The sequence below is a fragment of the Pinus tabuliformis genome, chromosome J, assembly GCF_031772625.1.
Source record: "Pinus tabuliformis cultivar Carrire ecotype Pingquan chromosome J, CPIR1, whole genome shotgun sequence".
NCBI classification, from domain to species: domain Eukaryota; kingdom Viridiplantae; phylum Streptophyta; class Pinopsida; order Pinales; family Pinaceae; genus Pinus; species Pinus tabuliformis.
This window is the reverse complement of record NC_142295.1, coordinates 853,919,047-853,937,311: the sequence shown is the minus strand read 5'-3', so window position 1 is coordinate 853,937,311 and position 18,265 is coordinate 853,919,047.

The following is an 18,265-nucleotide window of genomic DNA, read 5'->3' as shown; positions in this document are numbered from 1 at the left end:
TAGTGCTCAAGAGGAAGTTAATCAGGTCCACCATCAATGGGATAATCCCCTCTTTGGATGGGATAGCTCCCCTATTGATGGGATAAGTTCCTCTTTGGTAGGAGTGCATGAACCATCTGGAGGCGCTCAATACACGTCGAACAACCTTCTAGAATGCTCTAGAAATAACCACAAGTGACTTTTTAAAGATGAAACTTGCGCATTTTAACCTTTTCAGGGGGACGCACCTGCACCTTTACATACAGAGCGTCCAAAGACGCAGCTTTTGTGAACATTGGGTGCGTCCCCGCAGGTAAGGTTGAGAGAACCTGCGTCCCCAGAGATAAATACATTTAGAAAGACTTTCTCTATTTTTTGGAGTTTGACATGGAAAGCAGAGGCATAAGACTTGCCTAAGAGGGTAGCATGACTGTTGATAGAGTCATCCTAATTGTAAATGGTCATGGTGACATTTTTTAGTGTAACAGAGGTCCTTCAATGTCTTCCACATTGAAAATGGAGTATCCTTCCCATGTAGACTCGAGACAATATGGTCTTGAACTCCCTCAAGGATGATCTGTCTCGCCTTCACCATACACTTCTTCCATTCAGCCAAATCTTGTGCATTAGTTGAAGCTGGCTTTGGGATTTCTTGATCAATGAATTCTTTTAAGCCATTGTCTTCTAATACAACCTCCATTCTATCTTTCCATGTTATGTAATTCGAGCTACCTTCCAAGGCATACTTGAGTCTCAAGCCATAGAATGCCATTGGCCAACCTTGAATTATGATTTGAATTCGATTTGCACCTGGAACCTCGAACTTCAAACTTCGAATTCTCTTCTCAGGATACTATTCACAGCTCTGATATCCTGCAAAAAAATTCTACAAATCCACCTACAAATCTAGCTCTAATACCATGTGGAAAATTTGATTGTAGGTTAACCCGATAATGAAATATAAATCAAAGCAGAATACTATAACCTACTTCTACTATCAATTTGTGGAAGCTTAAATATCGAGCTGAACAATATAACCAGAAGAAGAATCAATGCGCAATACACATGAAAATACTTTGGGGAAAGCCTCAGCTAAAAACCCCACTATATATATTATCATACAAGGTGGAAATACATAGGAATTATACAAAGCCTTAGCTCTCACTGCTAGCCAACTCTCAGTACAATCCTCACAGATGCTCACAAGAAATCTTGGCTTCTCTCACGCCTTCCTCTCTACCCTCCAAGCTCCTATTTCCTTGCAATGTTCCTCTGGGATGATTATCCTATTACCAAGTGGATGATCTCCCTCAACCAAGTGGAACACTCTCTCACACACTATCATAACTATGCAATCCTCAAGGAATGATTCATTGACTGCATGCATGAGTTTTCTTTATAAGAAAACACATGCAACTGATAGTACACTATCCTTGTCTTTAATCTCAACTGGGTCTTTCTCAGAATAGACATGCATGATTTTATGATGAGGGAATCTTCAGTTAACTGGAGTACACTAGTTGAGTGCATGCATGCATCAACTGACTGTTAACTCTCTATTAGTTCCTTAAACAGTTTGGAACTAATTTAACTAGACTTAACTCAGTAAACTGAGTTAACTAATTACAACTCAAATATAACTCAATCTTATCTCCTTATTTTAAGGGATAACTCTTCCATGACTTTAGAAATACTTCTAACTTGAATTTCTCCAACTAATTAATTCAAAATGAATTAATTAATTATTTCCAAGTAGCTGTTAAGACTAAATTCAGTGTTAATTCACAATTTAATTTAAGGACAAATTAAATTGGAATATTCTTGTTGCCACATTTCAACACTAAGTCTCTTATCAGTGATATGACTTTAAAGCGAATGAATTTTAGGCTAGATATGTGTATTTGTTTGTTTGTTTGTGAAAATTTGGTTTTTAGGGTTTGTTGAACTTAGGGTTTGGAGCCACAAATAGGTCTAGGTTGTAGGAGTGCAGGAGAAAATAAGAGAAGGAGCTAGATATCACAAGCCATGGTGTATTTTGAATATTGTCAGTGTATTATAGAGGATATAGTGTGGAAGAAACTAATGAGCATAAATAAACATGATTTCATTCGCTTAGGGAGACATACACATAACTATGAAAACCAAATAACAAAGCTTGAAAAACAAGAATTATGTGTATTCTACTATAAGGAATCCATAGAAAGAAGAGATATAATGTAGATAAAGATTTTTAGACCATTAAAAAACTAAAATAATGAAGTACATGCACCATGAACTCACTGGACTAGAGTTCCTTGAAAATAGCTGCAACCTGTCACTATATTAGCTGAAAAGATGATTACATGCAAGTTTCCTTCACAAAAAGTTCAACCCTCTTCTCCTGAGGAGAAATGATACATATAGACTCTTCTAGACCACTTTCCCACCTTTAGGAGTCGAATTCCTTGGTGGGGGAACTGACTCCAAGATTCTTTCAACCAACAGGTGAGAGTGAGAAGGTGAAACTCGAACACTTCATGGAGAGTTTGTTTAGGAGTTTACTTCTTTTATGAGGCCTCATAAACATCAAAAACAACCTATGATGTACATTTATTCATGCCTACATCACCTAGCCTTGAAATTAGTGCCATTACATACAGAATCTTGACTTTGACTAAGTCAAACTAGAAACTAGAAATTTAAACAGTGTAATTTACAATTTGAAACACAGAAAAGTGCAGAAGTGCAACACTGACTTTGAGCTGATTTTGAGGTGCCTTCTATGGGTCCAAATACAAAACTGAGAGACCTGTCAACTATCCCTTCAAGTCTAGTTTCTAGAACAGTTTGAATTTTTGAACTTAGACGAAGGGAAGGCCTTCAAAAATCCATTCTCCTAAGGTCGCTCCAGAAGCGTAGCGCCTGTCAAAAAATGGTCCAGAATGCTAGTTTTTTGTTACCTTTTTTTCATTTTTCTCCAAAAATGAGCCACCTCTGCAAAATATGAGAAAATGGGTTTTTATAGGATGGCAAGAGCTTTCCAAAAATGTATACCTTTCCTCAAATCGAGGCCTAAGGAAAAAGTGCAGTGCCAAGGCGCTGCGCTTCTGGAGCAGCTGAATTTCTGAATTTAGACCAAAATTTCTCAAAAAACTCAAAATGCTCAGAAGTTGCTCAAAATTGGAGGGAAGTTGTAAAAAAATGTTTGTTATAGCTTCAATGATGCAAAGCATCTCTAAGCTCCCCTCATCCTTTGGGTCTTTTTTGGCCTCCTTGAGCTTATCTTCAAGTTGCTTTACTTTGACATTGGTGATCATGTTTTGAGCTTGGTAGTGGTGTGCCATGTGTCTAAGCAACTAATTATCCCTATTTTCCTTCTCAAGGAGCTTCTCCAAGTGTTCATTAACCCTATCTAGCCAATATTCCTTATCTTGGTGAACCTCTAGGGCAATCCTATCTTCTAGGTCAAGGTCCTCGTTCAGCAGAATTTGTTCTTGCTCTTCTTGCAAAGCTTTCTTGAGGCCTCTTGTTCTTGGTATTTTCCTTTCTCCTCTCCCTTTGATGCTTCAGGCTTTCTTGATTCCATGATCTCCTTACCTTTTCCAACTTGCTACAATAATTTGGCTTTTTCCTTTTCTAGGATCAACTCCTTTGCTTTGAGCTAACTGTTTTCCTATTCAAGGAATGATGTAACATATTTTTCTCTTTCCAAATTGATTGCTAGCTCCTTGATTTGATATTCCTTCTCTCTGATTGTCTATTGCATGATTGAAGTCTAGTCTTCCCCCTATAAATCAATAAGCTCAAACTCATGCTCAACTATGTCTTTATCCTTTGTTGTCAATCCCTATTTTGTTGATGAAGAAGGCTTGGCCCCTTTCTCACCATGAGAAGCAAACACAAGTCCTTTTCATCTCTGGCATGTTTTTGTCATCTCAGGTCTAGGTGCCTTGGGAACCTCCTCTGATTTGTTTGATAACCCTACTTCCATAGGTTGTGCTAATGTGTCTTGGTGATGGCTTGGTGAAGCAATCTCATTTCATTTTTGAAACCCTAGATGATAGGAAAGAGGAAAAAACAGTGAGTGATGAGTGAAAAATGAAATGATGGGTAGGTGGAGTTGATAAAATGGTAAAGGAGGTTTGAAAGAGGTGAATATGGATTATGGAAAACTTATGAAAATGAGTGGAAGAGAAATGAAGGAACAATGTGCTTGTAAAAGGGAAAAAACAAAGCTTTTAGGGAAAGTGCCCAAAACCTCTAGGAATGAACTAGGGTTTCAATCTTAGTGAGGTAAATCTATGTTTTGAGGTTGATTGAGTGGTTTACATGGCATATAAAACATGTATAAAGATGTAGGGTAAGATTTTACATGTTAAAAATCAAGAAAGGAAAATGGCCATCATCAACCCTATCATTTTTGCATGAGAAATTCACTGAAAAACCCTAATTGAAGAAAGCTTTGGCATGAATTGATTTTGCAAATTAAAAAGGTAAGTAAGGTGGTGTACTTACTTGTATCTTAGCTTAGGATTGCAATAAAACAAGTGAGCAAGCTTAAAAATTGAGTTTGGGTGAGTTTTAGGCAATTTTAGCTACTCTGGCCCAAGCACAACGCAATGTTCCTGAGTGCAACGCCCAAGCACAGCGCAGTCTTCCTGATTGCAACTCTGGTTTTCCAAAATGCTTTTGGAGGAATTAATCTACTGTGAATTGAGATCGTGATGGCTCGTTAGAAATATCTTGAAGTTTGCTATACGATAGACTCCTCAAGAATGTAATTTGGACACTCCATCATGGAGAAAAATTGATTTTCCCAAGGTTACTCCAAAACCTAGGTTGTCTCTGACAAAAGAGAAGCTCCAACTTGCAGAGCATGTTTTGATGCCTTACACTAATCCAAATCATGATCTGAATGTTGGCATTATGAGACAAGTGTTGTCCTTGATGGCAACTCACACTGATGACAAATCATAGTGCAGAAGGATAGCAGCAAGGAATTGATGATCAGACTACAAGTATGAAGAGAAAATATATACACACTGGTTCATTATATACCAAGTCGCGTATACAAGTAGGTTCACTATATACCAAGTCACGTATACGCAGGTTCGCTATATACCAAGTCGCGTGTACACGTAGGTTGGCTTCAGTAAAAGAGCGTGTATGTGGAAAACTTATCTTTGGTCCGTGACGGTTAGTCCTTGGAAGTTGTGCCTATGGTTTTGGACCATGGTGTCTCGACGGACGTGTCGATCCCTAGTTTTGAAGTTGATGGTATTGTGTTGCTATGGTTTTGGCCTGTGGTATTGTGAAGGGCCTAAGGCTATATAAGGAGAATATCATTAGGCAAAGAGATATGAATCGTGTGTCTGACGAAGTGAGAAGATCTGGTATTGCTGTTTATCTGTTCGGGACACTTGGCAAGGGTCGGATCTGACAGCGAAGGAATAAGTAATTATTTCTAGATCTGCACGCGAGTTGCCTTTGGAGAAAGCGCGTATGCACGCGGTTTTGATACAGTAAAGTAGCGTATGCATAATAAGATTTGATATTTTAGGTTGCTTTTGATTCTGGTGGTTGTTGCAGAGTTTTGGGCTCTGGTTTGGGTTCTGTGTTCTTGATGACAGGGTTTCAGTGATTCAGTATTGGGTTGTTTAATGAATTATGATGCAAGTATAAGTTGATGATTGTATTGCAGTAATGTTTGTTTTGTACTCTTGGATCCAGTCTGAAAATTGATGAAACGTGGTCCCTGAAGGAAAGAAGGTTGTAGGGTCAGCACCTACGTACTAGTAAATGGATCGGCTAGTACAAGAGCTGAGGGGGTTGTAGCTCCCTTCCAGAAGTAGTTGGAAAACGAGAGAGGGTTGTAGCCCTCTGCAGGTTGTAGCCTGCGTACTGGTAAAGGACTGCACCAGTACATTGTAAAAGAAGTTTCTTATTAAAGAAGAAAGAGACGAATTGCAGCAGGTGGTTTTCACCCACATTGGGTTTCCACCTTATATCATGGTGTTCATGTGTGTGGCTCTTGTGTGATGTTTTGTTCTGTTATACTGCACCTGTTTACTGTTAATATGCTTAATAATGTTCTGATTCATTTACTGAAGATTAAGCTAACATAATTATAAGATCTCTAGATATACGCGAGTTGCATTAGACACAGTAGCGTGTACACGCGGGTTCACTTAATTGAAGTAGCGTATATGTTTCTGAGTATGAAATTGGAAAGGTTTTACTGATCTGATAATACTAATTCACCCCCCCCCCCCCTCTCAGTATTATTTCCAACAATTGGTATTAGAGCCAAGTCCTTCAGAGGAAGCTTGATCGCTTGAAGGAAAAGATCCATCAGAATGGCTAATCCAGAAAGAGAGGCACACATCAGGCCACCAGTCTTTGACGGGAACAATTTTACTCACTGGAAGATAAGAACCACTGCATATCTACAATCACTTGGAGCAGAAATTTGGGGAATCGTAGAAGGAGGATACAAATTCCCATCAGCAACTCCTACAGATCCAGCAGAGAAAAAGCAATATGAGCTCAATACCAAAGCTGTTACTGTCCTATTGAGTAGTTTGACACAATCAGAATTTATGAAGATCATGCATTTCAAATCAGCTAAGGAAATATGGGACAAAATCGTCACAAGCTACGAAGGAGATGATCAGGTAAAAAGAGCAAAGCTTCAAACTCTTAGAATCCGGTATGAAACTCTTAAGATGCATAGTAATGAAAGCATAGCTAATTATTTCCTATGTATGGATGAGATTGTGAATTGTATGAGGGATCTGGGTGAAGAATTTGAGGAAGTTGTCTTAGTTGAAAAGGTTTTGAGATCTCTGTCTGCTAAATTTGATTCTAAAGTATCTGCCATAGAAGAAAAGGAGAATGTGCAGAAAATCACCATGTCACAGCTTCACGGGATCTTAACTGCTTTTGAAATGCGACAAGAGGTACCACCAGAAGCCGCATTCGAAGTGTCAGAGGAAGAAGATGAGGTAAATTTTGTCAAGAATCTTGAACGGGGAACTGGACGGTTCAAAGGTAAGCTACCTTTCAAATGTTTTCTATGTGGTAGAGTTGGTCACTATGCTGCTAGATGCACTCATAACAAAGGAAAGATATCTGAAGAAGATGGCAGAAGCTATTATACCCATATTACAAGTTCATTCAATGATAGTGAAGATATTAGAAGTCTCATGGCACATGAAAAGAAGAATGCTTCATCCAATAATAGCAAAGATATTAAAAGTCTCATGGCACATGAAAAGAAGAATGCAGAAACTGAAGAAGTTACCAAATTAAATGAACAATTGGAGATAGTAACCAGGGTAAGGGAGAAATTGCAGGATGTAGTAAAGGATCAGAGCATAACTATTCAAAGGCTTGAATCAAAGATCCTCTCTCTAAAAGAAGATCTTAAAAAATCAAGAGAACAGAACAGAGAAGCTCTTGAAGATCAAGAACATGAAGTGATCAAACTAAAGCGACAAGTGGAAGAAGGAAGAAAAGCTGAAGAAGACCTAAGGAATCAATATCTGAAAAAGGAAGAACAACATCAAGTTGAGGTAAATATCTTGAAAGGTAAACTAGAAGAAAAGGATAAGCTTTTACGATTTCAAGATAGTACTAAAGTCTTGGATGATATTCTTAATAGCCAAAGGTCTCCTGCTATCAAAACTGGTCTTGGTTTTCATGAATATGTTGAAGGTGAATCTAGTTCACAAGGTGAGGCAAGAAATTCTAAGGAGAAATCTGAAATTCTCTACAAGGAACAACGAAGGAAAGAAATTCCTCAAGGAAGATCCCTTAATCCTAACTATGGACGTGATAGACGATTATCTCCTCCATTGAATAATGTTGAATGTCATGTATGTCATAATCTTGGACATGTTGCAGCCAGATGTAGAAGTAGAATGGTTCAAGACCATTACAAAAGATCATTGCATCCCAGGTATTTCAGAGGATATTGCTTTGCCTGCAATGCATATGGACACAAAGCAATTGATTGTGATAGAAGGAACATGAAATATGTAAGATGTTATACATGCAAAAAATATGGACATAAAGCAAGGGAATGCAGGAGTAGATTTCAAAATTCAAAACAAGAGGACCACACATCATCACAGTTCCAGGAATTGAAGAAGACAGAGACAGAAAAGTGTGGCATAACTCAGTCAGCTGACATAACAGACATAGGGGAATCTGAAAGTGATGAATTTCAGTATTCCTTGCATACGCTGATATAATGAAGACAAGTCGCGTATATACGCGAGTTACAGGCTGCAAAGTCGCGTATATGAAGAAAGGGCAGCAGAACAAACCCAAGTTCAGTCATGGTTGGCTCAGGCTCAGGGGGAGCAGAACAGACTCAGGAAATGGTTGGCTCACACTCAGGGGGAGCATATACTTCAAATAATTCATTTTTGGCATTATGGTTAGAAGTTGCTGATGAAACTAAATGATACATCTTGTTGTTTGATCAAAGGAATAGTATTGCAGACTGATGCTTATGGTACAGATCTGAATGCCTAGTCTTAGAACCTGCATCTGCTCAGGGGGAGCATGGATAGATTGGTACACTTTGGCATAAACAAAGGGGGAGCCAAATCAGAAACTTCAGCATGTACTCAGGGAGAGTATGGACAGCAGTATGGACAGCAGAAGGTATACCAAAGAAGAAAATATCTTGGTCCGCCCTTTGCCCTTGATGTCAAAGGGGGAGAGTGACTTGTTGTGGTGGTTGCCATCAAGTCCAAAGGGGGAGATTGTTGGCATTATGAGACAAGTGTTGTCCTTGATGGCAACTCACACTGATGACAAATCATAGTGCAGAAGGATAGCAGCAAGGAATTGATGATCAGACTACAAGTATGAAGAGAAAATATATACACGCTGGTTCATTATATACCAAGTCGCGTATACAAGCAGGTTCACTATATACCAAGTCGCATATACGCAGGTTCGCTATATACCAAGTCGCGTGTACACGCAGGTTGGCTTCAGTAAAAGAGCGTGTATGTGGAAAACTTATCTTTGATCCGTGACGGTTAGTCCTTGGAAGTTGTGCCTATGGTTTTGGACCATGGTGTCTCGACGGACGTGTCGATCCCTAGTTTTGAAGTTGATGGTATTGTGTTGCTATGGTTTTGGCCTATGGTATTGTGAAGGGCCTAAGTCTATATAAGGAGAAGATCATTAGGCAAAGAGATATGAATCGTGTGTCTAACGAAGTGAGAAGATCTGGTATTGCTGTTTATCTGTTCGGGATGCTTGGCAAGGGTCGGATCTGACAACGAAGGCATAAGTAATTATTTCTAGATCTGCATGCGAGTTGCCTTTGGAGAAAGCGCGTATGCACGCGGTTTTGATACAGTAAAGTAGTGTATGCATAATAAGATTTGATATTTCAGGTTTCTATTGATTCTGGTGGTTGTTGCAGAGTTCTGGGCTCTGGTTTGGGTTCTGTGTTCTTGATGACAGGGTTTTAGTGATTCAGTATTGGGTTGTTTAATGAATTATGATGCAAGTATAAGTTGATGATTGTATTGCAGTAATGTTTGTTTTGTACTCTTGGATCCAGTCTGAAAATTGATGAAACGTGGTCCCTGAAGGAAAGAAGGTTGTAGGGTCAGCACCTACGTACTAGTAAATGGATCGGCTAGTACAAGAGCTGAGGGGGTTGTAGCTCCCTTCCAGAAGTAGTTGGAAAATGAGAGAGGGTTGTAGCCCTCTGCAGGTTGTAGCCTGCGTACTGGTAAAGGACTGCACCAGTACATTGTAAAAGAAGTTTCTTATTAAAGAAGAAAGAGACGAATTGTAGCAGGTGGTTTTCACCCACATTGGGTTTCCACCTTATATCATGGTGTTCATGTGTGTGGCTCTTGTGTGATGTTCTGTTCTGTTATACTGCACCTGTTTACTGTTAATATGCTTAATAATGTTCTGATGCATTTACTGAAGATTAAGCTAACAGAATTATAAGATCTCTAGATATACGCGAGTTGCATTAGACACAGTAGCGTGTACACGCGGGTTCACTTAATTGAAGTAGCGTATATGTTTCTGAGTATGAAATTGGAAAGGTTTTACTGATCTGATAATACTGATTCACCCCCCCCCTCTCAGTATTATTTCCAACACTGAAGGTACCATTCGAAAGCTTAGGATGTCGGTTACAGAATAGAGTCCTTAATCATTGCCAACACCTACACTAAACCCCTTAAAAGCTGTCATGAATTCAAGTTGTCCAGAAGTGCAGCAACTCTCCCATAGCAAGTGTATTTTAGGAATTTCTTTCAAATGATAACACCTGTGCATAAAATGAAGGAGGTTTTTGTTCCTTGGACTATAATGGACAGAAAATTCTTTCACTTTTGTAAAATTCTTCTCCATTTGGTCAAAAATATATTTTGAAGCAAACATGTGGTTATGAGGAATGTTGAGGCGACGTAGTGTACTGCAACATTGTCTTATTCGAAATAAAACATTACCTTTACCTTTATTTTTCTTTCCCTAAGCTGCTAACTCCCTTTACCCACTGAATCACATGATGGACATGTTTTTTTTCTTACATATGGTATCATGATGACACATGGAGTGAAACCCTAGACCATGGCCTAAAATGAGGAATTTAACCATTTCATGACCCAAGACACTTAAATTAAGATATTATACCTTGAAGAAGACAATGACCATGATGAGTGATGAAGACCATGAATAAGTGAAAGGAGCAGAAGTGACCTAGACACAACAACCAATGACCAAATTTTTATTTGAAGATTAACTTAAATGACAAAAATTTGACTTGACACCCTAACAAGCATAATAAAAGCACATTTGATCCAGGTGATAGGCTAACAAGACTTACACTAACAGGACTGAGGGGTAGGCTGACTGAAGTGTTGGCATGGTTCTCAAGGGTCCTATAGCTGAAGTGGAAGGTCTATATGTTATGCTTCTGTTGATTTAATCTCCTTAAGGTCACATAGGAGTTTGAATCCAATCATAGTAGTCTCTTGTTGCATATTTATCTTGGTTGTTTGGGTACTTGGGTAGATGTGGGAGGATGGTGTTACATCATATCTGTCACTTGACAGGCATAAATTTAGGCTCGTGGAAAAAATATTGTACAAAACAAAGGGATAAATTATGAGGATACTTTTCCCCCACAACAAAATGGGCTTCCATCCATACTATATTTTACTTGGAAGCTCAAAACGGTTGGAAATCCATCAAATGGATGTAAAAACCAATTTGTTGAATGGAGACTTGAAATATAATAAATTTGTGTCTCAACCAAAAGGATTTGTTGTGAAGGGTCAAGAACACAAAGTATGCAATCATTTCAAATCCTTGTTTGACCTTAAACAAGCACCACGAGCCTGGTATGAGAAATTGACTGAGCATCTTCTGAAACTCAATTTCACACACTATGATCTTGATGATGCAACTTTGTTTGTCAAGAAAGTTGGAAAAAGTGGTATATCTTGTGGGGTATGTAGATGATCTTCTGATGACAGGGAAAAATGAAAATTGCATTACATCGATGAAGAAGGATTTGAGGAAAGGTTTTTCAATGATAAATTTGAGATATGTTCACTACTATCCTTCTATTGAAGTAACCCAACATCTGAAATTTATATTCCTCTCTCAAAAGAAGTACATTGGAGACTTGTTGAAAAATTTGGCATGGTTGAGTGCAATCCTTTCACTACTCCAAGGGAACATAATTTAAATCTCACATCCATTGAAGGAAAAGAATTATAGAATGCAACAAAGTACAAAGAACTCATAGGAGGTCTCAACTACCTATATGCTACTAAACCATACATTTCATTTGTTGTTGGAATCCTATCCAAGTTTATTTAAAAGCCTTGTGAGGGTCATTGGTCTGCTACACAAATACTTCTAAAGTACTTAAAGGGAACTCAAGGCTTTGGATTCATGTATACACAGGTGGATGACTTCATCTTGATTAGATACTCTGATTCAGATTTTGATGGAGATAAAGAAACTAGCGTATCTACTTTAGATTATGTTATGATTTGTGTATTAGGAGTTGTCTCCTGGACGTCACACAAATAATCAGTTCCACCAGGTTCCACAATTGAGGTAGAATAAGTGGAAACACCTGAAGCAACAAAGTAAATTGTATGGCTCTAGAAAATTATGGAAGATTTGCAGGAGAAACAGGTAGCCAACTACACTAACCAAGATTTTGCATGTAATTCCTTACTCAAACCACACTTATGCACGAAGCAAGGCTAGAATAGCTATAATTAGATCTAAGTTCAATCAAAATAGAAATAATGTGAGGTATAAATAAAATATCTCAATATGCATGTTCAATAAAAAAAATTAGAGTCATATATTTATGGAGAGAGAAAGAATGAAAATTTCTTATTCCATTAATAGGTCCTTTCTAATTTGAGGTAGGAGGGAGATTTGTAATTCCTTCAATATTTAATAACAAAACTAATTCAATGTGTTTGTGTGTGTGTGTATATATATAGAAAGAAAGAGATTGATTATATCCTATAAATATATGTTTTCTAACTCCTGTCGACTATGAGGGAACATGTATAAGCATTTTAATATGAAATTACAAATCATACAAATATAAAATATTTTAATGTCAACGCTATATATCCATATCTATATATATATATATATATATATATATATATATATATATATATATATATATATATATATATATATATATATATATATATATATATATATATATATATATATATATATATATTATTTTTAAACTATTATAAATCCATTTTAATATTTCAACAATGGATTTACCAAGAATCTAGAGGAATACAATTTCTTGAAGTGCAATTTTTTTCTCAAGTTTTACACTCAAAAGAAGTTTGTATTTTCGTAAATCTGATATCTCCTAGTGTTGGGTAGATGAGAAATTAAGATAAATATATGTTAGCTGATAGTAATTTATTTATTTTTTTAATTAAGGTTATTTTGTATTTTTAAATAAAATATTAATTAGTTAACACTTTTATAATAATACAATATTTTTTTGTTAATTGATTTTTTTATATAAGTGACTAAGAGGAAAGATGGTTGTACTCTCCATCTAAATTTAATTTCTACAAATCACATGAGATCCACAATCAAAATTATTTCCATAAAGTTTTATCCAAAAAGGAAAAATAAAAATAAAAACTCCATATGTCTATTTGAAAAAGGAAGGAACCTTGATCAATGGGATTTTCCTCGAGCATAACCTTAGGGAAGTCTAACCTAGGAGTAGTCCACATGTTGAATGTATAAACCATTTGTCCAACATTGTAACCCCACAATTAGTTATGACCCTTTTCAAATTAAGAATATTTAAGAATTTTCATACACATATATTCATTAAATTGAATATATGTTAGATTTAATTTACAAATAATTTGTTCAATATTTATTTAAAGGAATCATTTTTTATGGGTTTATTAATAGAGCCTAACTCCAAATACATTTAGGAAAATTGATTCCACTAAAGGCTAACAATATTTGTACAAGGGAAATCCACGCTTAAAATATCAAGAAAATTTAACTCATAACCTCTTAAAATAAAAGTGCTTTAACTATAGAAACACAAACTTCAAATAAAAAAAATATTATTCAATTAAACTCTTTTATTATTAATCATGAAAATGAATTGTGGAATATTTAAATGAAAATAATAATCTAAAAAATATTATTCAATTAAACTCTTTTATTATTAATGATGAAAATGGATTATGGAATATTTAATGAAAATAATAATCGCTGCAACCCAAAATTTGGAGGGGGTTACGAGGAATAGAGAGCGTTAAAACAGAGAGGATTTGGGTGGTGTCTCTCCACAAGTGAAGCCTTTTATGCCAAATATAGTGTGTTATTGGGTGTTGCGTCTAAAAACTGGGCCACACTTATGGTTGGCCAAGGCTGGTATGAAATAGAAGGATCATATATAAAGGAACCCATGTTCTAAGCTAGAAATAACCGAATGCTTCTACTCAAGCTCCCGTATTCTCATGCCATAGTCAGCTTCTTAAGTGTATCAAGCGAAATGGAGTGGAGCGGGCAAGAAAAAAAGCACAAGCACCGGCAAGATGACCGATGGGGCTTATGAATCTTAGCAATACATGCTATCTCAACAGTGTGCTTCAGTGTCTCACTTGCACACCTCCCTTGGTAGAACATTGCCTCGACGCCAATCCACATTCTGCTTCCTGTAATATATCATCTAACAATGGCTGCCCTTTTTGCTTGCTGGAGAAACACATCGTGAGGTCTCTCTGCAACACTGCCCAATCATGTGACTCTCCTCATGAAATCACAAACTCTTTGAATCTCTTTGCCAAACATTTTTTGAACGGAAACCAGGAAGATGCCCACGAATTTATAACTTATGTGACTTTCATGTCTAACATTCATCAACAAATTACAAAAACATTTTTTCTCATTGCTTTGTCCATCTTGTCAAAACACAGTTTCAAGGGTCACAACTTTTGTGAATGATTTCCATTATTCTTTTACGAGACCTTAAGATGCATATATAGGTTTATCAATAATAGGTGGTAACTTTCCCAAATCACCAACCAATATAACTGATCTCCCACCAAAGAACGTTTTAGCATTCTTTGAAAGCTTGCTGAAGTCTAGAGTCAATGTTTTTTAGAAAATTTCTTCCAATGAAACTCATTTCATTTATTAAGATATATTTGACATGCTTCAATTCGTCTTGCAAGGTCATTAAACCTGGTCCCCAAAGACTTGTTACCTCTTTGATTGGGATTTGAAGTGCAAAATGAATTATTGTTCAAGATAGGTTAAAGTTTGCAACCCCTGTAGGAGCTAAAAGGAGCAGTGGGCTCTTCTCAAGAAGAGCCTCAATCTCAGGGGCCTTTCTAATAGCTCCAATCAAATAAGACTTTCTTGTACCTGCATATCCTTGTATTATCATAAGTAAAGGATCAACCCCTGATCTATAATGGTCAAGGATAATATCAAATGCTATTCTTTGTTTAACTTCCTTGTATTATTATTAGTAAAGAATCAACCCCTGATCTATAATGGTCAAGGATAATATCAAATGTTATTCTTTGTTTAACTCCCAAACGTTCAAACGAATAAGACTTAGAATGTTGGTTAGTATGAATCGTATTTGACTTTTTCTTTTGAGATATTAAATGAATAGCACGATTAGAAGTTTCCTCATCCACAAAATTTTCGCCCCAGTTATGCATAACATCATGATCCTTATGTCCAAGCATCTCAATCTCATTATAATTTATAAATTTATTCTTATATAATCCATAAATGATCTCCCACTCATTTTGCCTAGAATCTGTAGGTGGATTTGGAACTTCTTCTTCTTCACATTCAACTGTTTGAACTAGAGGTAATGGATTAGGATCAACATACCATGGATTGTATCAAAAGTTTTCCTAGTTATGCACCATTTCATCACTTGTGCCACCTATATCTCTACGAAGATCACGAAAGGTTTTGTATAATACCAACTTCGAGCAACAAAATTCTACAAAATTTTAATTCATGATTAGGAATTGAATTATAACGAGGAAACACTCATACAATAGTTCCATTCTTTCGTTCTATCCATTTATCCCCATGTCGATGTTTGTTGTATGACCAAGATTTTGCCACATCTATCAATGGAAGATGTTCAAGATCATCTTCGAGATGTGTAGGTTTCTTGGTATATGCATCAATAAGAGAATTATCATTGTCAATGTCATATGTATCAACACACACTTGTTTGAAAACCTTCAAACCAACATTTAGAACCATAATTGATGACTACATTCAGAAAGAGGAAGATCTACAAGAAAATGACATGTCTCCTATGCACCTATATCTCCGTCAACAATGGATTCACATAACACACTCTTATATGTGCATGTTGTTGGTTCATTTGGATTTTGAATAGAGGAAACACACATCAACATATCTTGAAATGTTTCTAATCCTTTTTTAGACTTTGCAGCATATTTCGTTATGTAACTAATGACCACATGCTTTGAAAGATCGGGCTTCCAATCTATATTAGCCCTCCACATCATTAATGTTTCACAATTATGTGTATTCAATCTATCATCATTGCCTTCTTGTTCCATTCTTATATCAACACACCAATCTTCCTGCCTTCTTGTGTAGGCAAGATTTCTCATTGCAAGTGATGTGGCACTCAACACAATTAAGAAGTTATTCATAATCAATCATAGGATCAGATTGAAATATTTATTGCATGTCCTTTAAGAAAGGGTGGTCATCAACATTGAGCCTAACTTGAATATTTCTTTGGTGTCGATCACGTGGATTCATTGCATGTACACATCTATCAAAATATTCTTTACCAAGCCTAACCTCTTATAAAAATTGTGATAATTATGCTTATGTTTCAATGGTTTTCCCTTGTACTTGGTTTGAAGCTACTTAATGATATAGAGAAGCACAACAGGTGATCCATTCTCCACTAAAAAATGGTAAGATGACAACTTAACCATAATTAAAATGGAATAAAGACAACTTAAAAGTTATTTTATACAACTATGATGATAATCATGGTCAATTTAATGAGTTTTTTTATGGGGTGAATTCTATTAACTTCAAAAACTTACCCAAGCTTACCAGCCCAACAAGGTACTATGATATGATTTTACCTCCTATATCACCTTAAGGAAGTGGAACCGATGAACCAAAACCAAACTTACGTTCCTTAGGATCCATAAGACCCCTAGGAGTTAACAAACTACTCCAGGTGCCTAACCTCTGAGTTAAATTAGCTCCCATGACAAGGCCTCCATGTGACTAGAACCCTCCAGTCACTCCGACAAGCTTGCATCCCAGTGACTATAGACTTTTCCACTCAGTTCTATGATAGCAACCTCAATATATGAGCCACTTTTTAGGGCTAGGATAGAGACCTCTGCTTAGAACTTGATGAAACTCTAAAAAATGATAAATAGTAAGGGGACAAGGCCTTTATTTTCTTCAATTTCCATTATTTTTCCTTCATTTTCCTCCTTACATGCAACCTGTGACCTTTCACCTTCCTTTTCTCCAATTTTTCATTATTTTCATAAATACAATGCCAATTATTTCCTTTTTTGCTTTCTAAAGCCTTTGCCATTGCCTTCCCAAAGCCTCCACAATTGCCTTTGCCAATTTCTCTTTAGCCATAATAAACCAAATGAGCACCCACTAGGATGTTTTCCCCAACATTTAGCTTGGAATACATGTCTCATGACCTTGGTCTTATTTTTAACCCAAGGCTATTACAGACCCCTCCCCCTTAGGAGCACACCATCCTTGGTGTTCATTGACACCTACAACCAGCAAAACCACTGAAAACCAAAACATATTGACCATGGAACTTTATAACTTAGCTCGATTCAATATTTACAAGAAAAAACTTGCTAAAAATAAATACCATGAAGACAAACATAACAACATAACAATTGTTGAAGCTTTTAACAAAATCTTGGAGAATGCTTTAATGAAGATCTGCAATGTTAATAGGAATGACTAGGATGCGTGCATACCGACGGTTCTATGGGCATATAGGACGACTTGTAAGAAATTGATAGGGAAAAACCCGTTTAGACTTGTAAATGGACAAGAAGCGGTGATGCCAATGGAGTATATAGTGCCCAACCTAAGGATCACAATAGTAACTGAGATGGAAGATCACAACTTCGTGGAGGGACCCTATGTGATCAAGGATATTTCATATGGTGGCACATTTCAACTCGTAAAGTTGAATGGGGAGTTGTTTCCTAGTAGGATTAATGGAAGCATATTGAAGGTATACAGTGAATTTCCCACCCCTGCAAGTATGTAATGACTGTATGGAAATAGGAAAGTCTTAGTACTTCAAGAAGTTGGAAGGGCGCGCATGACTATAAACTACTATGTAGAGGAAGGATTTTGTTGAAGAAGGAAGGTTGTGTGATGTTTAGGGAGATGGCACATGTGGAGAAAGCTACAACAAGGTAGTTGCACCATAAGGGAGGGTCCAACATAGCTTGCCACAAATGTGACCGTTGGGAAAGTGACAATTGATTCGACCATGAATTTGATGTTAAAGGGAGCGGGGGAAGTGCATTTAAGGAACATATTTATGAAAATCTACCACCAATTCGCATTTATGAGAAGGATCTGAAGGCATTCAAATTTGAATTTGGTTATAAATATGGCATCCCACTCTACATTTTGACACGTTTCCTCTTGAATAAACCTTGTGAGATTTTTCGATTAAGTCTGAACCGAG